Here is a 25043-nt window from a genome sequence, read left to right on the forward strand (position 1 = left end):
GCTGTGGCTCAAACAGTAGAGTGCTCGCCTTGAGCTGAAGAGCTGAGGGACAGTTCCCAGGCCCAGAGTTCAGGCCCCACTACCGACAAAAAAAAAATGGCTGGGATTCTTTCTCAGGACCAAACCGGGGAGCTTACATATTCTAAGAAACACTTCTTTCTGGAGATATTTTATTCTGTTTATATGCATGTCTTCATTCTAATAAATGAGGACATTTTCAAGTAAGCATTGATGATGACAATTTTATTGAATACAATGATGATGTATTCACAACTAAAATGTTAATAGAAAATAAAGCTACACATTGGTCACTTCTGGTCAAAGTAATCAATACATATGTTATAAATTCGTAGCAGCCTCAAGAACTTAGTATGTATGTACAAAATATATACAGTCTAGAAATCTTAATGTGTAAAAATTTGCTTGCTTTTACTTAGTGCCGGAGCAAACACTCATTCAATACCTTTTACACAGCAAGACATTTTAAAGACAAAATTCAGTGCTTCGTGCACAAGTGACTTTGACCCTGTGAGTAGCCTGGGCTTTGTGTGTTGCAATTATTGTTTCTTTATAGTTAATTGGTTTTCTCCAATTACTTCTAAGATTCCACAAAGATACAGTCCTGGGATGGGTACTGGAGGAGGCACCATCCACAGTTCTTAGATTAGTTATTTGAAATGCTTTTCCCGTAAGTACTTTTTCTGTTAGAACAGATCCCAGGGCTCTAAGGATTTTACTTCAGCCAAACACCATTAGAGACATATGTTTTCCCCAAATGCCAAATCTGGAATTGTCACTACACAGATTCACTACAAAACTTCTATTTATGATGTACAATGGAAAAGAAGAAATGAGCTATCAATCTACTAGTATGGCAAAGAAAGTTTTAGTTATTGTGCTTCCCAGATATTACTCATTAATAAATCTTTTTGCAATGCCACATTTATTTAAATGCTTTATTTTAAATGCTAAAAACAAGAATAAAACAAAACATGTTATATTCATTTGTTTTTAGATAACTACTCAGAAGATGAGAAATTTATAAAAATAATATTGAGAGCCAATTAAGTAATCTGATCTTGAGGAATAAATCACAGCAAACTGAAAAGTGTCACCATCTGATTTCTCTTGTTTAACCAGTATGTTTATCATGGCAAACACTGTGTGCAGGGAAGACACCTAGTTTACATGATAAAATCGCTGAGGACAAGTATTTCATATTGAAACTCTAAGGCAGAGGTATTGTTTCCTGGGTAGACTGCAATGAATTGTTATGGGAAACTGCCCTTATTTTTCAGGAAAAGAAACAATACACTTTTATTTTGGTCAGGGAGGGAACCTATAATCACTACTCACCAAATTCTTAGTTCAATCATTGTTGTACTAATGTTCATGTCACACATGATAGCTATCCAAATTTAATCTATGAATTTATTTTCTTGTTCTATTGGCATTTGGTCTCATCCTCCAAACAAAACCTCTTACATTGTGCATGCATGCCTGTCTTCTTAGTCTGAAGCAATGAACAGCACACGCTGACTCGACCTTTGAGAAAGCTGTTTCCCTGAACCTGTCGACTGGGTTTTCAAGGGCTGTATCCATATTTACATTAAAACTTCACTCTACCTTGTGAATATGACTCAACACATTGAGCAATGTAGCTTTCTTAGCTGTATCGTTAGGGGCTGAAAGTTAGGGTGCAGAGTTGGATATGTATTAGTGATGTCTTCAAGCTACTTAGTATCTGGGTTCTATTTAATAAGGACCTTTGAAATTGAAGATTGTGACTTCCAAACACAACCCTATGATATTCTTTTTTCAGCTCTTTAATTTAATTTATTTTATTTTTTATTATTTTTAATTTTTTATTGTGAAAATACCATACAGAGGGGTTAGCGCTTGCCTTGCATGCATGAGGCCCTGGGTTCGATTCCTCAGCACCACATAAGCAAAAAGAAAAAAGCTGGAAGTGATGCTGTGGCTCAAGTGATAGAGTGCTAGCCTTGAGCAGAAGAGCTGAGGGACAGCGCCCAGGCCCAGAGTTCAGGCCCCATGACCGGACCCCCCCCCACAAAAAAATTACATGGGCAAGAAAATGAGTACATTTCTTATCAAGCATTGTTGCCTGAGGTTCCTCAAAAGACTCTCCATAGAGCTCTCCTATGACCCAACAATCCCACTTTTGGGTTTTTACCCAAATGATCACAAACAAGACTGTACTAAAGCTACCAGTGCAACTATATTTATTGCAACATTATTTACCAAACATTATTTACTAAGATATGGAACCAACCCAGATGCCCCTCAGTAGATGAATGGATCAAGAAAATGTGGTATATATATATATATATACAAGGAATTCTATGCCACTATCAGAAAGAATGACATTGCCACATTTGTTAGGAAATGGAAAGATTTGGAAAAAATTATATTAAGTGAAGTAAGCCAAGCCCAAAGAAACATAGGTTCCATGGTTTCCCTTATTTGCAATAACTAGTATATGTCTGAGTCAAGTAGATAATGTCAGATAAGTTGATGTTAGGGAAATGAACCCCAAGATAAATATTTAAATGTTTTTTTTTCTTTCATGCTATTGTTTCTAACATATTTATAAGATGATTTCTTTGTTGCTTTGTATTTCCCTCCCCCATGGTATAACCCCTGCTTTCACTGTATTTGATGTTGGTATAATTTGTGGAAGGGAAGGGAAAAAACAAATCGTTTAAATAGGGATACAGGTGGACCCATTGCAACAATGAGATGTACAAGTCGTTATGTCGTAAAACAAACTTTACAACTTTGGTGGGGGGGTGGGAAGGGGGAGAGGATCAGGTGCGGGGGCGGGGGGGTATGGGAAGGGATGAGAAGGGGAAACAAAGGAGGAGGCAATAATGCTTGATATTATCTTGCCCATGTAATTGTAACCCCTATGATATTTTAGGGAAACACTAGCCTTCTCCAACTGCTTAAAACTGCTAGCAGAATGTTATCAGTTAGTTTCTGTAGGTTTACTTAGTGCCATTTTATTTGTAATTTAAAATGATTGGAATTTTAAAAATTAAAACAGGATTTTTGCTATTTCTATGGTTCTGAAAAGTGATTATTTTGCCATTTCTGGTGCTTGAACTCAGTGCTGGCAGCATTTCTGGTGCTTGCACTCAGTGCCTGGCAGCCATTTCTGGTGCTTGAACTCAGTGCCTGGTAGCCTTTCTGGTGCTTGAACTCAGTACCTGGCAGCCATTTCTGGTGCTTGAACTCAGTGCCTGGCAGCCATTTCTGGTGCTTGAACTCAGTGCCTGGTAGCCATTTCTGGTGCTTGAACTCAGTGCCTGGTAGCCATTTCTGGTGCTTGAACTCAGTACCTAGGAGCCATTTCTGGTGCTTGAACTCAGTGCCTGGCAGCTTGCTTTTGCCTGATGCCATTCCACTACAGCCGTGTCTCTTGCCTGGTATTTGCTAGTTAATTGGAGATGGTGCCTTCTGGAGTTTTCCTTTAAGTTGAGATTCTCCCATCCCAGCCTCCTGAGTAGACAGGATTATGGGCATGAGGCCCTGGTATCAGGCTTGATGGACTTATTGATAATTAACTATAAGTATGATATATATATATAATATATGTAATATGTTTAATATATTTAACATGTTTATGACTCAAATTTCACATGCTAGTTTCTAAAGTCAAAAGGTATGCATATTTGCTAGAAAACATTTCAGTTTTTTACAATATGTAGCATCTTAAAATTGACAAAGAAAAATATCACCAACTGTTTAAAATAATAATGCACCATTAAGATAATCAGAATGGTCTGGGAAGGTAGCTCAGTGGTAAAGTGCTTGCCTCGTATGCATGAGGCTCTGGGTTCAATTCCTCTGCACCACATAAGCAGAAAAAGCCAGAAGGGGCTCTGTGCCTCAAGTGGTAGAGTGCAGAGCCTTGAGCTACTGCGCCCAAGCCCAGAGTTCACGCCCCCAACTGAAAAAAAAAGAAAAGAGATAATCAGAATTTCAAGATGACAATATGCACATTTGTAGTTACTGGACATGCTGATAGGGAGACAGTAAAGAAGCCATAAAGAGTATAAATACTGTGAGTGGATAAAATGAATTTGATAGATACATGAATGAGACTGTATAATGTATATATAAAGAATAATGAAGTTGATACATATACATAGAAATGTCTCTGGAATTTGTGATAAATAGAATGAAAAAAGACCATAAAGAAACAATGTAAGATTTTTATGTAATACTGAGGTTATCTTGTAAATGTATTATATTTTCTAGGACAAGGGCTAAATTATGATTTTTCATTATAAGCATTCAGTAGAGTAGCTTTTAAGAAGAGACAAGATTATGGGCTATCATTCTATTTGCTTTCTCTATTGTGAAAACTGAAAAAATTCAATGCTCTCCTGAGATGCTCATAAAATGAGATAGAAAGTTATGAGAAATTGTTTCAGAGAAAAAACAAAACCAACTTTTTATAAAAATTCATTTTGCCTTTTATGTGCAGGTCTTCATATTGTACTGTTTTCCAAAATGGCTAAAAAAATCTATGCTATCTATCAGAAAGTTGGAATTTGATGAGACCCTCAACATAAAACCTATGAATCTGTGCTGAGCATTTGTCAAACATATTTGACAAATTTTTCTCTGTAGAGAAAAGAGGTAGAGATTGAAGAATTTTATTTTCCTTTCCTAAGCTACGACAGAGGTACACTTGTTCCTGTGGCATCACACTGGGTGCAAGTACCACATTGAAAATCCTTGATTGTAAAAACAGTACACCTAAACTAAGTGCAAAACTGGAAAAAATGACTAGTTATGTATCATTTGTTCCCTGATTCAATTCAGTATTAAACATTGTAAGTCATAAGCCTTGGAGATAGACTATAATATCAAAGTGCTCTAAAAGCAATGTGAATACAGAACAAAGGAAGCATTGATTTCTGCTGAAATCCATTACCCATAGGGCAAGTTCATATACACATTTTGGAATGATGATGGAGATAAACTTCTATTTCAATGACCTTCTTAATTAAAATTATTATTTATGTGATTTAAAGTATACTTTACTGTTCTCATTTATGGAACACATCTTGAGCAATTTAAATACATTATTTTAGGGAATAAGTATGCAAATTTAAAAAATTCAAGTAATACACTAGCAATAATTAAGTACACATTTTAGCTATCAAGTATGCATTAGAAGTTTTATTAGTATTCATTAACTGTACAAAGGAAAGAAAGTTCTTATGAAATTTCCATACATTCATATAATATACTTTGATCATGTTCTCCACTTCAATTGCTTATAACTATAACCCTCCCACCCCATTCCCCTCATCCCTAAATGCCCTTGTTTTATTTTATGTCTTTTTTCCCACCCTGCATACCCTATATGAGAGAAACAATATTTTTCTTTGTGAGACTGGCTTATTTGACTTACCTTGGAGATTACCAGTTTCACTTTTTTCAGGGGCAGGCAATCCACATAATTACCTTTTTTAAAATGTAAAACCCTATTGGGTATAACACTGCATTTTCTTTTTCATTAATTTCTTATTGGAGATCTGGGGTGGTTTAATAATTTGGCAATTTGTAAGGGTGCTACGATACATAGGTATGCAGGTATCTTTATTATGAAACTAACTTTGATTCTATTGGAAATATGCCCAGAAGTGCTATGGTTTATACATGTGGAAGTTCTATTTTTAATTTTCTGAGGAACCTTCATACTGATATCCATCATGGTTGGACTAATTTATCTTCCCTCCAGCCAGCTATTAGATTCTGAATTTTTTTTTGTCATCATTGGCACTTAGTGTTTGTTCTGGTTTCTATATTTTTTTTCTTTTCAGTAGTACTAAGCATTTTGAACTCAGAGCCTTTTGCTTGCTAAGCTGGCATAATATTGCCCAGTGACACCTTCAGACCCAGGTTTTTACATGGACCATGGTGTTTCCTTCTGCAGTACCCATCCTCATTTCCCCACGTAACTAGATTCTAGGTGTGAGTCACTCATGCCTGGCTTATGGGTCCTTTCTTCTGAGAGCTATGCTGAGTGGAGTGAGCTGGAATCCACTGCAGTATGATTTGGATATTTTTCTAGGTATTTTTTGGCCATCCAAGAAAAAATTACATGAACAAAAAACAAAACAGAAAGCAGAGGGGTCAAAGAACAGAAAGTCAAGTTCTAGTAACGATTATACTGGATCAAGTCACAACTGCTGCCATTTCACTGATCAGCCCAAGGGAATAAGGTCAGCAAGACTTTGTCTCAAAAGACTCAGCTGGACTTGATGGCTCACATATGTAATTCCAGTGTCAAGGGAAGCTAAGGTAAGGGTATCATGACTCAACACCTGCTCAGCAAACATACCAAGACCTTACTTATGTGGGAAATAGCAAAAGCCAAAAGGCCTGGAAGTGTGGCTCTACTGAAAAAGCAGAGTTCAAAATCATAATCTCAGCAAAATAAATGAACAACAAACAAATACATACTTTCATACATACATACATACATATATACTTAAACTTGAAAGTAGAATATGAACTATAATTTGTATCCTAGTTATGCAGGTCATTATTATTTTTTATTGAGGTCACATGTTCCTTTATATTCAACTTCTCAAAAAATTCCTCAGTAACTCTTAATCTCCTGTTATTATTTTCTTGATCTCCTCTACACATTAATTTTTTATTCGTGCATCTTGCCAGTGCCTTGAACTGGAATGGACTGTCATTTATTTATGTGTGCGGCCTGAGCTGCTGTGGAATGCTTTATGGGGTTGTAGATTTCACCTTGCCTAGCATAGCAGTACTAACTGCAAGCACAGTACAGGCTACACAGCCATCAGCCAATTATCTTTGCTGGATAAATGAATAAACCCATTAGACGGTGACACTGCCGCCATGGCAATACAAGTCTTCTCTGAAGCAGTATGACATGTTTATTTTTCCATCGATAGTCACATCAAAACTGACAATTATGACTGATTTGTCAGCACTGGGATATTTCGAAATATTCCTAGTGATAAAAATCTTAGAAGCTTTATCAGCTATTATCTGAAACAACCATCTTTAACAATGTCATGTGTATTAAATATTTTTTAGCATTTTCATATTTTATTACCAAATCATTTACTAACATGTTCTTCATTTTCATTCCATAGTATTACATAGACAAAATGCCATAACAGAGGGCTGTTATTGTGTTCTGGGTCCTTCTTTTTCGAAAACCTTGCCATTTGCAATGCAAAAATATGTGCATTTAAAAATATGTATTTTGTTTTCTTTTATCATCTCCAAAAAAATCTCCTGCAAAATTCAGTGTTTTGTGTTTCTATATCAATGGGATGCATCTGATTATACGAATAAACTCAGTACTAAGTATTTTACAGTCAAGAAAATATATATGATATGATAGAACATCGATGTTCATAGTGATGCAGGTTGATGGAACCCTACCTCGGTATTGGAAACTCCTCTGAAAATATTCTCGAAACCTAAGAAGACAGAGCACGGAGCTGCCACACATGGGTTTCTCTGTCCCTGAGGGATGAGAAAGCCGTATTGTCAGTGCTGGGGGTGGAAACTGTCCCGTCAAGCCAGGAAGCACCAGAGCCCATTCACCTCGGTGCCCAGTTGCGACAAACATCCTGGTACATTTTCCTTTCCTCACTGGCAAATCGTATTTCCTAAGAACTAGACGAGTATTACTGTGAGGAGAAAGCAACCAAACGCAAACCATAAGTCCCCCAAACGGAAAACATGCAATGAAGTTTTCTCTCTTTTCCACTGCAACCCTATTCGTCTAATAAGAAGAAAACCTTGATTTTCAGCGAGTTAGTCTGCTTTCTGGTACAAACGAATAATTATAGCATAATTAGGTATATAATGATAGCATAATGATAGCATACTAGGGTCTTCAGGTAAAGCATTTGAACTAAATGTACCAGGATTGTCAAAAGTGATGCTCAGTTGGTCTAGTTCTCTAGAATGATAACGCAACTTTTTGTCCTTCAGAATGAGTGTTCAGGCTTTGATAGTTAATGATTCCAGTGATATACATTATTCAAGATCTGTGACATTATTTGTTTGTTGTCTTCTGTGGGAATTATTGGCGCAACGCTAACATCCTTCCAAGACAAATTCACCTGAAGGTGGTTTGACCCGCAGCGATGCAGGTGTGCAACTTCTCCCCTCTCTCCAGTAAGAATGCAATCCTGGAGTTCCCGATGCCATCACTTAGTGCAAGAAACATTCAGAAAACCCATAGCTAAGATATGGAACCAACCCAGATGCCCCTCAGTAGATGAATGGATCAAGAAAATGTGGTATATATACACAATGGAGTTCTATGCCTCCATCAGAAAGAATGTCATTGCCCCATTTGTTAGGAAATGGAAAGGCTTGGAAAAAATTATATTAAGTGAAGTAAGCCAGGCCCAAAGAAACATAGGTCCCATGGTTTCCCTTATTTGCAATAACCAGTATATGTCAAGCAGAAAAGGTCAGATAAGTTGATGTTAGGGAAATGAACCTCAAGATAATATTCAAATGTTTTTTTTCTTTCATGCGATTGTTTCTAACATATTTATAAGATGATTTCTTTGTCGTTTTGTATGTCCCTCCCCCACAGTATAACCCCTGCTTTCACTGTATTTGATGTTGGTATAATTTGTGGAGGGGAAGGGAAAAAACAAATCATTTAGATATGGATACAGGTGGACCCATTGCAACAATGAGATGTACAAGACGTTATGCCGAAAAATGAACTTTACAACTTTGGTGGGGGGGGGGTGGAGAGATTGGGTAGGGGGAGGAGGGGATGGGAAGGGATGGGAAGGGGAAACAAAGGAGGAGGCTACATTGCTTGATAAGAAATGTACTCATTATCTTGTGCATGTAATTGTAACCCCTCTGTACAGTATTTTTACAATAAAAAAAAAAAAACAACCCTGAACGCTCAGAAGACACTGACTAAGGTCACACTGGTGGGAAACAGCTATCCAAGGTCTATGAGGGAAACTGCTTTGTATATGGACTGTTTGAATACTTCCTTTATTTCTTTATGCCCTCCCTGGACTCCTTGGAATTCCTCCATATGTACAATAATAATTATCTCAATGGTTTATTTCCACACATTGTCAGAATTTAGAAACAAGCATTAAGATCTCAGATATTATTTTTAAAGTGTAATTGAGGAAAGACCACACCCTCTATCTTTCATGCACACATCTAAAAGAAATAAAAATATAAAATGAAATCTTCCCAGAGGCCTCTCAATGGACAAATGGATCAAGAAAATATGATGTATGTATGTATATATATGTATATATGTATATATATCTATGTATGTATATGTATATACATACATACAATGCAATTTTACTCATTCATTAGAAAGAATGAATGATATTGAAACATTTATAAAGAAATTATTAAGTGAAATAAGTCAAGACAGAGAAAGGATGCTATTTTCTCTTATACTTGGAAGCTATTTATATACTTAGGTGTAAATACACTAGATTGTATGTAAGTGTATGTAAATGTATTAACTGAAATGTAGTAGCTTCAAGGGAGAATTCAAATAGTGTAATCTCTTAGAAAGGCAAAATTAATTTTGAACAAAATAAAAACCAGGAATTCGATACTTGAGGTGGAGTCAAGGGGGAGAGGGGTGGATGAATGAAGAGAAGTGGAAAATGCAGTCAAGAATCCCCTGGATATCCTACAAAATGAAGAGGAGTGAGGAAGAGGGTGGGAAGGAAGAGATGGATGTTGAAAGGGGTGACATTGATCAAGATGTGAAACTTTATATTTTATTTTATAAAAGTATTTCCATTTTAAGATCTTTATATTTAAAATGTTCTGTTCGGAGGAAAGTAAAGAGCAGGGCAACAGTATCTCCTTCTTTTGAGGACTTTATTCATATTCCTTGCAAGTATGTCAATCTGTTATAAAGATTCCCTGAACTTTTTCTCTATACTCCTCCTCTACGAAAATTTACCCTGCTAATTGTCACTTGTGACTTTATTTCTTAACCCATAAAATCCCCTGACACTGATTTCTGTTTGGAATATAAAAAACAGATGACAATTGAATTTATTACTGGGAATATGGAGAGTACATTATTAATTGAAAATTGAATTGTATAAATGTTTGACTTCAACACTGACAGGATAGTCAAAGAGTAAGCATATCTTATAAAGATTTATGAAATGCTATCTAGTTCTCAACTGCTGTCCTTTACATAATCCAAAATTTTCTGAGTCATCTGAAGGATAAAATATATGGGATATGACTCAACCATCCTTTTTGTCAATTCAAAAAATATATACTCTGGTTTGCATATTTAGTGGATATTAAGGTAGTGGTATTGGTGATTATTATTCCTAAAGCTCAATAAGGTTAATTAAAATGCATATGAAAATACATAAATTACATAAATAACATGTTAAATTAGATCTCATCTCATTGTTTCTCAGTAAATCAACTCATTTATGGACTTAAAATAGGGGTTTCACATATATCTCAGGCCCTTATCATTGACCCATATCAAATTGTCTCATATATTCAGGAATCTTAAGAGGGATTAATTAGGTTTGTAACTACTCAACATAAATTAAGAAATTTAAAGGGGATAAATTATTTTGTTAGCAGATAGTGCTTGACAATTTGTTGTAAGTTCTCATAGCATTTATTATAAGAACATTATTCATGCACAGCTGCTCTGCTCTTGGTATATGAGAGTGACTACAGAAATCTTTTCAGACACAGTATCCTTTGTTCATAGGAGAATAACTGATTGTGTAAAGATATACTGCAGAAGACATATGAGATTAACTTCTCACATACAGCAAATTAGTTCTAAAAGGATGAGACATCTTTCTTGGTGAATCCCAGATAAACCCTGGAAATATTGCCATGCTAATTTGAATTATATTGTACCCAATTTACCTCATTATTGAACAAGACATCTACAGTTTATTAATTTAGAAGATCTCCCTGTGAATTCAAATGAAGTCCAACTCCCAGAGAAAAAGAACATTTACCATAACTAAAATAATTACACAATTACATTGCAAGTTTAATTATATACTTTCCTTGGGCAGTGAGATTTTCTGCTTTAGTTCATTTACAGAGACAAACCCTTCCCTCCCAAATGCAGGACTGAAGACTGGAAGGAGTCTTTTGAGGCTTCCTCTGCTTCTATACAATCACCACATTCTCTCCCTTTACTGATGGTGATATTTGAGAAATGTGATGACTCTGACAGACTTTGTAGAAAATTTGCTTCATCAAATGGGTGGCTTTAATTCGCTTCAAGTTCAGGAAATACACTGCGCTTTTAACCAATCTTCCTGCCACAGGAACAATTAATTAAGGATTTCCAATTTTCATTTATTGCCAGTAACAAGATGGAATATTCTTATAACATTATGTAAGCTGGTACTACTTGGTTGAGTATGTTGTACAAATATGTTAGATCTAGATTTGTAGTAGTTACTCCACTATTTCCTAATGTTTTTTGAAGATCTTCACCTTTTTTATTAAAAGTGAGTTATTTGAGGTCTCACAAGAACAGATGTTTTGTGTATTTGTTGTGAATTGTGTTTTCAAAACAAGATAAAATAATTTTCAAAAATGAAAGTAAAAGTGAGTTATTTAAAGCATTAACTTTATAAATTTACTTGTATATACCTCACTTGTGTCAGTTTATGGTTTACATAATTTATCATTATTTTATTAGGTGCAAACATGACCTTTTGACTTCTTTATGACTATTAACTATTGATATTTATTTTAATAATATATTTTACATTAAAATCTATTTCCTCAGGTTTTCCTATAGGTGTAACTGTAATTCTGTGGCATTTGGTCACACTGTGGATCTGTTCACCCTTTCATTTTATTAAATTAACATACTTCTTTGCCTTGGAACTAAACCATCTCCTGTAGACAATAAATAGTTGAATCATTGTTTTGTAATCAATATGACAAATTAGTAACTGACTGATAATTTGTGCTTTTTCCTCATTGTTTAGAAAATTGAAAACTATCTTTGTATGATTGGTTTTGCATCTGCTCTTTTGATATGACATCTGCATTATTTATTAAGTCATCTTTTAACTGCATTCTTCCCCTCTTGCATTTTATAAGTTCGCTGAGACATATTTTATTGTAATATTTAATTCAGTTAATTTCTTAATGAGATTTGTACTAACTTCTTAATAAAGTGTATAAATAATATATAAGTAATATAATGTATCATAAAATATATTGTCATATTATGTATTATTTCTATAATGAATATAAAGTAGAGAAATTTTATGCATGTGTAAATTCAAAACTTTCTTTTGTGATTACTATTATACACATTATATTTAAGAATGTCTAATTCTTGGTAACAAGCAGTGAATTAATATCAATATGAATTATATATAATTGATTCACTATTATCTATTAGAAGTGCTTCAAGTAGATTCAATTCAATGGCTCCATTCATGAATGTAGTCTATGTTGATCAGTTTCACCCCTGTAATCAGTCTCTCCCATCTTTCCTATTCCATGCAGCCTCTTCAGTTCTGGTTCCCTCATTCATGTACGTTGGATATGATGACTGTATTTTTCATTGTTCATTTATATCTTTTTAAGAAGTTTAAGAAGAAAAAAGTCAGAGTTCACTGTAATCTAGTGATTCACTTCATTTCTTCCTGTGAAGTCAAGGTGCCATGCTATTTTTGTATTCCAACGTAACTTACTGTCATTATCTCTCTTGCATTTTTTAAACTATGTTGCATTGCTATGTATAATTTTCCAGACATTACAATTATGTGCTTAGTGTTTTATTCAGTTGCTAAAAAGTCACTTGTGTAAGGGGAAGAAAAACATCTTGAGACCGCTAACTGACTCTTGTTACTGATACCGCTCTGGAGGTGCTGAAGTTAAAACTTCAAAAATAGTATGTGTGGTGGAAGAGTTAGGTCTTGAGGGCAAAGCTCAGTACTTCCATAAAAACAAGAAAATCTCCTTTATTTCCATTATTGTTCTAGCTGATGTGTGATTCTGTTTTCTCTTCTATAAATAACATCTTCTCAGGATGGCTCCAAATTGGTTTCAAATCAAAGCTATTGCTTATATATCAGATCTCCAAGGCAAATATCTATCTAAACATTTCTATCTGCCAAGACACAGCACATCCTTATCAAACTATTTCCCAGGACCTCAGAGCATTCTAATAGTCACACCGCCTTATCCGGTAGAGAAGCTGGAAGCCAGCAGGGCCAGGGATTGAGTCTAACACTGGGAAACTTGCCAGGGAATCACACAGTGGAACCTGTGGCATCTTTTATCTCCAAAAGTGAACAGTGCTGCCACTGATCTATAGGATATTTGCATCTTCCTGTGCCTACTCTTGGTCCATCTCATTCACTCCCACACACTCTCCTTCAGTTCTTGATAAAATGCAAATGTCCATTATATAAGAAACTGTAAATTTTAGAATATTTAATTTCTTACCCTGGCAAAGCCATTAAGAGCTGTGGAAGCTCCCAAGACATCCCATTCTCATAGAAGCCTTCTCACGTGTTTACGAGATGGCAGCTCTATTTTTTGATGAGCAAGATCAGTGAACCTGTTACTATTTCCTAAACATAAACCCTCACGTTATCTCTGGTTATGGAACAGTGAATCTGCCAGTATTCCAGGACCCATTAGTGCCCTCAATTCTGATTATAAAACGTAAAACTTTCCACAAATATATTATAGCTATGACTTTACATTAAACCCAACTTTAGGCTTGCAAAATTACTTGTAGAAACTAATGTAAAATTATAGCTGATTTTAAGTATGAGGGCCACCCAGTGATTTCATGTTCTTGCTCCTCTTCGTTGGATGCAACTCAATTAATGCAACTCTTAGGTAGAAGTCAAAATCTGTTCAAGAACATCACATTTTCTCCCTTTTTAATCATTACAATTTATGTTCAATAGAGTTCTGTAGATCTTATTTATTTTTACATTGGCAGAAAAAGATGATGATCCTGATACATCATTATTTTTACTACTCATGAAGCTATTTTGACCAATGTAATTCTTTTAATAAAATTGTGATCAATTTACCTCTTGAAAAGTAAAACATATATGAGGCATAATACTTAATGCTTTTTGCTCTGGGAAAATGGGACTTGGCATGTTATTTTAATTATCAAATGCCAAATACTCAATCATCCACCATTTTAAACCTTCTATTACTGCATTTTAGTTTTGGAAACACCCATTTGTTTTCTTCTTTCTCTCTCTTTCTTATTATCTTCCCTCCCCTCTTTCGTTCTTTGTTTCCTTTCCTTTTTTCTTTTTTTTTTTCATCCACATTTAGGTGATGGGAGAAAAGAGCTTTGGGTCTATTTGCTATGCAGATATCACTGTTAAATTTCCAGTAAATAATGATCTTGACAGATTCTCACGTCACTCTTTGCCACTTCTTAATTTTGAGGCAATGAAAATTATGAGCATTTTACTATAACCAACCACTTAAAGCTAAACAGTATTTGTATTACTGATAACTTCTCACTGTCACCTCCTCGAGATCTTTACACTCAGTCGCCATTATCTTCGATCAGTTCTCTCACTCTAGGTTTTCACTAACTCCTAATACTACTTGTATCTCTTACCTTTCATCAGTCAATCAGTTTAAATGAGATGATCCTGTTCTTACTGGGGCATTGTATGAAACTGGATGAAGCTAAGCATTAAAGGAGTGTTGCTTTTGATGATGGGAAAGCTGTGTTCACAGATAGATGCACAGTTGACTTTTGTTTAGCCTACTGAGAATGTGTGTGCCCAAAGTCCTACATGGTGACAGGAGTGGTTGGAGCAAAATAATAAAGAGCTGTCTGTATTAAAAAACCCTTCTGTTGTTCCTAGAATCTGAGTATGTCTGAGGGTCTCCAATCACAGTCCCTTTCTCTCTTAAAATAACTAATCACCCAATCATGACTTTGTTTTGTGTAAGCTTTTCTGCATTATTATTTTTTATGTGAAATGAAGGTGCTTACATAAAATGGCATACTCAGGTAACCATCCACAATCAAAATGTTCAGCATTTAACCATCCTAAAAAATTTTACAGGTATCTTTCCCAACCAGAGGATAATAACTGATGTGCTCCTGTCACTAGATTTATGCTTTCTAGAGTACCTGATATGATAAAATTATAATATGTATTTTTATGGATGACTACTGTAATCAGTATATTTCTGAAATTCACCCATGTGGTGAATCTTTATTGTTCTATAACAATTCACTGTGTGGTCTCACATCTGGATTTTTTCCAGTCTGGGGCTTTTACAGGGAAATCTGTTACATTCTTTTCATATTATTTACTTTGTTGTTATTATAAAGGTGATATACAGAGGGATTACAATTAAATGAGTCAGGTAATGAGTACATTTCCTTCCATACAGTGTCTTCTGCTCCCTCATTCTCTCCCAGTCCCTCCCTCCCGTCTCCACCCATGAGTTGTATAGTTCACATTCATCATTGTCTAGTGAGCTGCACTGCTCCACTTCTTTACCCTTTTCCCTCAGGTTCTGAAGATATGCACTCAAATATACCATACAAACGCAAGACAGAATCACCCAAAATACTTTTCTAAAGGTGAGATCGACACTCATACATAGTGAAACCAAAAGAAGATATTCTTAGGAGAAAACCGAAAAGGTATAATACCTATTCTCTCTCTCTCTCTCTCTCTCTCTCTCTCTCTCTCTCTCTCTCTCTCTCTCTCTCTCTCTCTCTCTCTCTATATATATATATATATATATATATATATATATATATATGTGTGTGTGTGTGTGTGTGTATATGCATATATGTGTGTGCATATATATATATATATATATATATATATATATATATATAAATGAACTCAAAGATATGGAAACAAGAGAGCTCTTTTTTCTGCACTCACTAATGTCATATATAAAGGAATATATAAAGAAAGTGTTTTAATAGTTTATTAGAGGACCCTGGGATCACCCTCTCTTAACCAATATTTTATGTAATATATACTTCATTGTCCCTGATGGCTGACTCTGACATCTAGCCAGCATTTGGTGATAGCTCTTTCATGTGGCTGAGCACAATGCCCAGTGGCCTGAAGGATGTTTCTGACTGATCTCCTTCCACAACAGAGCTTAAAAATCCTTCTCCTATAAATCCAGCCATTGTCACGAATGTCAGTCACAGCGATATAAACAAGTCCTAGTGTAGATCTTGAAGACATGTGGCAGACATTGAAAACTCCAGACATCTCAATCTTATTCAGAATGTGTAGGAGTTAATCTATACAGTTGGTTAAAATGTACATTGATTGACCATAAATGCTAAATTAAATACTTAGATAATTTATCATAATCAACAAATTTTAGGAAACTGTAGGACAACAGACTACATATCCCATCACACACACACACACACACACACACACACACACACACACACACGCACACACACGCACACACGCGCACACACACATACACACAACACATACTTCACCATTAAATTATGTAAATAAAGCTTTTACCACACTCCTCTGCAGGTAGAACTGGGTCCTCAGACACTATGCAAGGGTATCTCTTCCCTCCACTGATTGGGCTTTAGAGTATGTATTTTGACATTGAAAGACAAGGCAGAAAAACAATTGGAACTTGTCATAAAACACTGAATGCACATTCAAATTCAACATAAGCCATTCATAATCAATGGTGGCACAGGAAATGGCAGATCTAGGATGAGACAAAATGCATTTATTTAATAGACACCAACACAGTGTCTACAGTGAAACAATTGTATTGTCCCTCCTTATCTGGAGTGTATTCATCCATTTCTCAGGAATTCTAGTTGATAGTTCATCCTCCATGGTTGTTTGAAGACTCTGGTTTCCTTGATACAGGCTGTTTCTACATCTCTACATCCTGGAAGAGCATTGTTGGGAAGCCATGATGTTTCTGACACCTCCTTGTCACAGGAGATGGGCCTTTTAGAAAAATTGGAAAGGATGAGAGGAAAGTATCATCAGTAAGCATTTTAGATAACTTTCTTTTTGCAGGTCCTGGGCTTTGCAGGTCCTGGGCATTGTCCTTAAGCTTATTTTGCTCAACACTAGAAGTCTGCTACTTGCACTATATCACCACTTTCAGCTTTTTCTGAGTAGTTTATTGGAGATAAGAGTCTCAAGGACTTTCCTGCTCAAGCTGGCTTTGAACTGTGATCCTTAGATCTCAGCCTGCTGAGTAGCTAGGATTATAAGTATGAGCCACCTGTGCTCAGCTAGATAACATTTTAGATAGCATTTGGAACATTATTACTAACTTACATTAAATTAATAACAGCAACAACAACAACGTTTGAAATTGTAAACCCCAAATCATGGCTGCCATATATGAAGGAAAGAATTGGAAGATATGTTATCCAGAAGGTGGGACTTACAGAATTGTGTGTTGAAATATTGGAACAGATATAAAATCTACTCAGCAGGTGAGGGAAATGTCAATCCAAAATAAATTATTATTGTGGTACCCTAATGTACTGCACTATGCAACTGCTGGCTGTCGAGATTTACATATGGTTGTCTCCACTTATCTCTGGTTTTATGTTTGTTATGTTTTTAAATTTTTGTAGTATGGAAGTTTTTCCATTAAAGAAATTATTTATTGAAGTGGGGTGCTGGTGGCTCATGCCTTTAATCCTAGCTACTCTGGAGGCTGAGATCTGAGGATCACGGTTCAAAGCAAGCCCAGGCTAGAAAGTCTGTGAGACTCTTATCTCCAATAAACTACTCAGAAAACTGGAAGTGGTGCTGTGGCTCAAGTAGTAGGGCGCTAGCCTAGAGCTGAAGAGCTGAGGGATAGCACCCAGGCCCATAGTCCAAGGCCTGTGACCAAATATATATAGATATAGATATAGATATTGCAAAGGCAATGTACAGGAGGTTTACGGTTACATAAGTTAGATAATGAGTACATTTCTTTTTGAACAATGTCACCCATTCCTTTGCTCTCTCCCAATTTTTCCTTCGTATCTCACTCACAAGCCGTGTATTTCAAGCTGTATAGTTCACTTCCATATAGTATCCAGTGAGTATCACTGCCCATTTGTTCACCATTAGGCCCACCACTTTTATTTTGTATGAACTCAGGACTTTGTTCTTTTAGGCAAGAGCTCAGCACTTGAGCAACAAATCTAGCCCATCCCTTCCCTTCCCTTCCCTTCCCACCCTTCCCTACCTTCTCTTCCCCTACCTTCCCCATCCCTCCCTCTTTCTTTCTTTCTTTCTTTCTTTCTTTCTTTCTTTCTTTCTTTCTTTCTTTCTTTCTTTCTTTCTTTCTTTCCTTCCTTCCTTCCTTCCTTCCTTCCTTCCTTTCTTCCTTTCTTCCTTTCTTCCTTACTTTCTTTCTTTCTTTCTTTCTTTCTTTCTTTCTTTCTTTCTTTCTTTCTTTCTTTCTTTCCTTCTTTCTTTCTTTCTTTCTTTCTTTCTTTCTTTCTTTCTTTCTTTCTTTCTTTCTTTCTTTCTTTCTTTCTTTCTTTCTTTCTTTCTTCCTCTCTCTTATTTTTAAATATAATGTCGCATTTTTGCCCAAGTTTTTGCTCAGAGTCTGATCCTTCTTCCTATACGCTCTGTGTTGCTACGATTACATGCTACAATTCCTGACGTATTAGTTGAGATGCAATCTCAGATTTCTTAGTGGGGCCGTGGCCCCTAAATGAGATTTGCCCAATTTCTAGCTTCTAAGTCAAAGAGTAGCAACATGAGCCACCACACATGGCCCTGTATCTATGGTTTCAATTTCTGTAGTTTCAGTTATGTTGGTCAACTTGTGGCTCAAAAATAGTAAATAGAAAACTCCAGAAATAAACGACTTAACAAAGTTTAACTTGTGTTTGTACTGAGATCATGGAGAAATTTTGTGGGATGATCAGTCCCACCTGGTTGGGGACATGCCTGGCTGAGTACATCCACGCTGAATGCCAACACCCCTGTCAGACACTGAGTACACACATCAGTTACCAGATCAGTTGTTATGGTATCACTGCACCTGCCTTCCAACAATCCTCATCTTACAGAATAATACAGCGTCAATGCCATAAGATAAAACTGTACAGACTGAGACTGCTAAGATATATATCAGAAATGATTGTTAGTCATGACAGTACACATTGCATGTTAAATATTATCATAGGCATATATGAATATCAAATATCCAGGGGGAGTTTTGGACCATTTTCTTCTTGAGAAAAGGGGATATTGTGCCTGAGGATAAGGTATTGGAATAGAGGAGATTTTTAAGAGAACATATTTCACTTGATAATGTACTCATCCCATCTGACATGCTGACACAACAAGCAGAAGATATGTTATTAGACAGACTTGACAATCAATGCAGCCCAGAAAGAACAGAAGCTCTGATGTGAAGTGATTAATGGAAATGAAGGGATTTAATCAGTCTATTCTCTGAGGGCAAACAAAAAAGAATTAAATAAGTCTGCAACATTGCATCAGCACACACATCTCCATCATCTTACTCTAGGGCTTTCTTCAGATCTAGAGAAAGAGAATTACTCAGATGGCTGGAGATTCCTCCTAGCTCAGTTTATGTTGATACTTCCAGGGTTTCTACCCTCAAGATGACTTATACATTGGCAAAGTGAAAAAAGTAAATTTTTCCCCCTTTTACATGTTTTTCTATATTAGCTCACTTTGTTCTTTATGTAAATATGTTGTTAAATGCATATAAAAAATTTTCCAAAAATAGATCATTTTAGTAGCCATTTTACTAGCTCTTAGAAGCAATTTTAATTTAGAAAATTACTTCAGTATTTTATAATTTGCTTTGCATTTAAAAAATGTGTTTATTTCAGCCTGATGTCATGGTAACTTTTAACATAGTCCAAGGAAAACCTGATTCTCTTAAAATAATCGGACATATGGCATACAGATATAATAATTTAATACTTGTGTGATTCTGGAAAATGTGTATATTTGACAGAAGGAAATATCAAGGCATTGTTAATGAAATAAATCACCATTGGGCCAACAATGACATATGAACATTTGAAATTACTATTTAAATAGAGATATAAAAATTAATGTGAGTGAAAAAACATTGAAGAATTTTCCAACAAAGAAAAGTCCAAAACTTGATGATTCGCAGCTGCTACAAGATCTTTAGTTAGTCTCAATGATGTAACTCCCATTGAATAACTAACAGATAGCTTAACCAAAGAAATAACATTAAGTGGAGAACATGTCTTGGTTGAGAATGATAATGAAAGAGGCGATGAAAAGAAAGTGAAGTGAAAGGAAATAGGGTAAACCAATGCAACAGCATTGTTGGAAATATGTTGGAAATGAACATTAAAACTTGGGGAAAGTTCGAGGGGGAAGGAAAAGTGGGAGAAAAATGAAGGAGGGGGTAACAATGTTCAACAAGAAATGTACTCATTACCTTCTGCATGCAACCGTGAACCCCTCTGTATATAATCTTGACATAAAATTTAAAAAAAAAGAAAGTGGATTTGTGGGTAAATACAAGCATAATACTCAATTTACACATGTGAAAATGGAACTGAATTGATTTGTGGAGATTGGAAATATGGTGCAGGTAAGAGAATTATGGAAGAGTTTAAACTGATGAAGATTCATTATACACATGAATGGACATGTTGAAAGTGAAATACTTGAATAACTAATAATATGAGAGGACGAGGAGGAAAAGAAGAAGAAGAAGAAGAAGAAGAAGAAGAAGAAGAAGAGAGAAGGAGAGGAGGAGGAGGAGGAGAGGAGGAGGGAGGAGGAAGGAGGAGGAGAGGGAGGAGGAGGGAGGAGGAGGAGGGAGGTGGAGGAGGAGGAGGAGGAGGAGGAGGAGGAGGAGGGAGGAGGAGGGGAGGAGGAGGGGGGAGGAGGAGGAGGGAGGAGGAGGAGGGAGGGGAGGAGGAGGGGGGAGGAGGAAGGGGGGAGGAGGAAGGGGGGGAGGAGGAAGGGTGGGGAGGAGGAAGGGGGAGGAGGAGGTAGAAGAAAATTTCAACTGAAAATAAAAAAGATTACAATCCTGGATTTATCATTTTATTATTAATATATTGCTAATCCTAGGCTTGAACTCATTGCCTTGGCTCTTGCTTATTCATAGTACTCTAACACTTGAGCCTAACTCTATCCAATTTCTATTAATTAAAAACTTTCACAGACTTTTCTGCCGCAGGCTGGATTTGAACTGCAATCTCTAGGTCTCAGCCTCCTGACTAGCTAGAAATGAAGGTATGAACCAACAATACCTAGCTATTTTGATCATTTCTATCAACTTGAACTATGATGTTTAAATGCTAATTTAATATTAAAAAGTTCTTTTAAGTATGTGATTTACATATTTAACTTGTCATCTGAATTTATTGCATAAAAACTGTTAACAAATCAAGCAGTATCACTAACCCTTCAAACATTTTAAAGCTTGTTTATTAGTGTTCATTAGTTGTAAAAGGGGGTGGGTTTTGTTATGGCATTTGCATACATACTACCATGCATCCTTATCAGACTCTCTCGCTACCTCCTACCTTTCTAACTTTCAGCAAGTGGGCTGGGAAGGTGGCTCAGTGGTAGAGTGCTTGCCTTGCATGCCTGAGGTCCTGGGTTCGATTCCTCAGCACCACATAAGCAGAAAAAGCCAGAAGTGGTGTTGTGGCTCAAGTGGTAGGAGCACTAGCCTTAAATTGAAGAGCTGAGGGACAGTGCCCAGGCCCAGAGTTCAAGCCCCATGACTGACAAAAATGCATAGGTATATAAATAAAAATTTTCAGCAAGTGAAATTGCTCTATGTTCATATATAAGATTGTGAAGTGTTTTGGCCAACACGCACTATGAGCTGTCCTCTCTATTCAGCCTCTGCTCTTCTGCTTATACCTCATCTCCAACAGGGCCTGTTATACTTTTCTGTCCTTCATTTATTTTTAATATGTATTAATCATTTCAGGAAGTTTTACTATAGTATTTCAGATGTTAATATATTTTAATTAGAGTATCTGTCCCCTTACTTTTCGCATTCTCATCACCCTGTTAATCAACAGCTTGCATTGAGATTCTTTATGTCATCTGCACACATAGTCACAAAGTACTCAGAACTATTCATTTTCCATCCTTCTTTCTCCCTCTCTACTTTACCTTACCATCACAAAATGTTTCCATAGAAAAAGTCATACTTAAGAAATGTAGTATATGCTACATTATTGGCAAACAGCGACTTGCAGCTGTAATAGTTATGAAGTGGCCCATTCTGCAACATTTCTTGTCTTTGAACACAGACTGTTTTCTGCCCTGGGAGGCAGTATCTGGCTAGTGTTGGATTCATCACTTCCCAAAAACAGATTCAGAGCTACTGGGAACATTTGTGGCTCTTCCCAGTGAGGCCAGTTCATTCAGTTTTCTCAATAGGGTTAGCCATTCATCTAAATCACTAAGGCAAACAATGAATAAAGCAATATCTCACTGCTCCTTGATTGCAGAAAGAGAAGGTTGCTCTAAAAAAAACAATTACAGACAGTTTATCCACCTTAACTATCCACTAAATATTTTTCTCTTAAAAAGACTGATCACATACATTGGCAGAATTGCTTTGGAGGTCTGCCACATTATACATGGAGAAACTTTGGCTTTTGCAATGGTCAGGCTATGGATCTGGGTGCCTCTGGATGATTTGCACTGTCTAAGCTTACCTTGATTTAACCCAAATCTGGTGTATTGGAAGTATGTTTCCATGGCTTCTCTCATGAGCTTGAAAGAATTACTTATAGTCATCCCTTTATATAGTTAAATGATACTGGGGTTGATAATGAAAAAATAGAGACAGAAGTAAGGAGGCATGAATGCTATGTGAGAGTCTCCTAGGAATCTTTTGAAAACATCAATAAATAAATTCCCATTTTTCCTAAAGTAACACAAGAAATTGTTGGAATTGAGCAATCACAATGATGGCAGATGGAGCTAACTTCCAGATATTCTGATTGCTATTGTGGCACCTAACCAAATAAATACACGTTGTGTCTATTTTTCACAATTCTGTAGTTTCATTCATTAATGATTTTGTAAATAAGTACAAATTTCTAATTTCTTAGTGATTGAGAACCCCATCACTGTGATTTTGAAATATTAAAAAGAACCTATTCATCCTCCTATTTGGACCAGCACTGAGAATTGAACTTGGAGCAAATCTTTTGGCTAGGCCAGTCCTCCAGCCCTTTATCTCTAGTCATTTTTGAGCTGCATCTCACACTGTAGCTGGGATGAACGGTGCATGTCTCTGGTTGATATGGGGCCTAGTGAAATTTTTGTTTAAGCTGGGCTCAAGTAGTGATTCTTCCATCCTCTGAGTGGCTCCATTCGACATAGGAGTCGCGGCATGCACCTAGCTTCCCATCACCTCAGAGACTTGTTTTGACCTGAAATAATATTACTACAAGTTTAAAGTACAAGTAATAGGATGGTAATGTGATTTAAAATTCGATTCAAATCGTCCATCTCCCTGATTATCTCTAGAGATTGCTCTATAAGCCAATTCCGCAAAATATATTATGTTTATTCTACTTTTATTTATAATAAATGGGGATGTCTGACAACATAGAAAGCAGCCTTAACTAGATTTACACATTTCCAATTAGACTGGTTTCAATTTCAGATCGAAGAAGGGTACAAACCAGGTATCATTTATAATAATGATTCGATAAATATCCGCTTGGGGAATTGACACCGAATTATTACCTAGCTCTGGTTTTTCATCATGCAGAAGGCAAGATAGATTCATTTAATATTCTCAGTCTATGCAGACTTCATTTTGTATTCCCTCACCATCACCTGCCTCCTCGCCTTGGGTCTGTGGATCGGTGATGGTCGCTGCTTCCAGTGCAGAGTGGGTCTCGTGTTGCTGGACGGCTTGGTTGGGGCTCCATTGCCTCCTGTCTGGATAATTCAGCTCACGGAGTAGGGCTCCTTTTGCATGGAAGCGTCTCTCCATCAACGCCTATTGTTTCCTGTCCACCAGCTGTCTCAATTATTCAACGAACTGCCTGATACCTTACTGATTACTCTTTTTGTGTTTTATCAAAGCACGATAGCATTTCCTCTGTGTCCTTCACCAGTGGCTTCAGAATGGGTAGACTGAAAATGCAGACGTTTCGTTTTGCAGGGGTGGAATAGGGTGCTGTGAAGGTTGTGCTGTTGGGGACTCCGTGGGACTTCATGTCTGGCCTCTTTCAGCTTCGGGTGGCCGCCCAGGGTACCCCGGCCCCTAGGCTGCAGGTGTCTCCTCCCTCTTGTAGGAGCACTTGCTGTTGGGTTTAGAATCACTCCGGCCATCAGAGTTATCTCATATCATCTAAATGTCATCCATTATATAAACAATGGAATTTCATTTTCAAATGCATTGACAGTCGTGTTTCTGCAACAAGGATGCAGTCCTATGTTTGGGATGCATCATCCAGTCTTCCCCAGAAGATTGTCAAATCTTTTTTACTCAGAGGGGCTCCATTAACAACTGTGAAACCACATGTCCTTGAATCCTCATTCATCTCATTTCTATATTCTGTATTATCAAGGAAAAAGGATATCTCACATATAAGCTGAAATACCTGCTAGACTATCTTTATACAGTTTACCTCCATGGACTAAAGTATCTATACCTAGGCCCACCAGTCTTCAAAACAGTTGCCTTCTACTCCCAGCATCGATCAGCCTGCTTGAAGACTCATCTGACAGACATGAGTGGGCTCATGGGGTTTTGTGAATACCGGGTATTAGAAATAGCCTCATCAGCTGTCATCTAGATGGCAGGTCAGATATATGCATTTCTTTAAATTTATGATTGTTTAAAGATGAGGTTCTGTAATGGAAAAGCTGGTTATTGTGACATGCAATTCTGGAAGACTACTTCACATATTTTGGAGACGGTCATAATTTGTAACTAAGGGCCATTTATTATTACAGACAGCCTGG

General features: G+C 36.5%; 1 pseudogene; it reads right to left on the minus strand.

Moving 5' to 3' along the window:
- Nucleotides 1–24066, minus strand: part of LOC138841504 (SPRY domain-containing protein 7-like) — a 38651-nt pseudogene extending 14585 nt beyond the window's left edge.
- Between the last annotated feature and the right edge of the window lie 977 nt (nt 24067–25043).

This window comes from Dipodomys merriami, unplaced genomic scaffold, assembly GCF_024711535.1.
Source record: "Dipodomys merriami isolate MVZ:Mamm:240054 unplaced genomic scaffold, mDipMer1.0.p SCAF_32, whole genome shotgun sequence".
NCBI lineage: Eukaryota > Metazoa > Chordata > Mammalia > Rodentia > Heteromyidae > Dipodomys > Dipodomys merriami.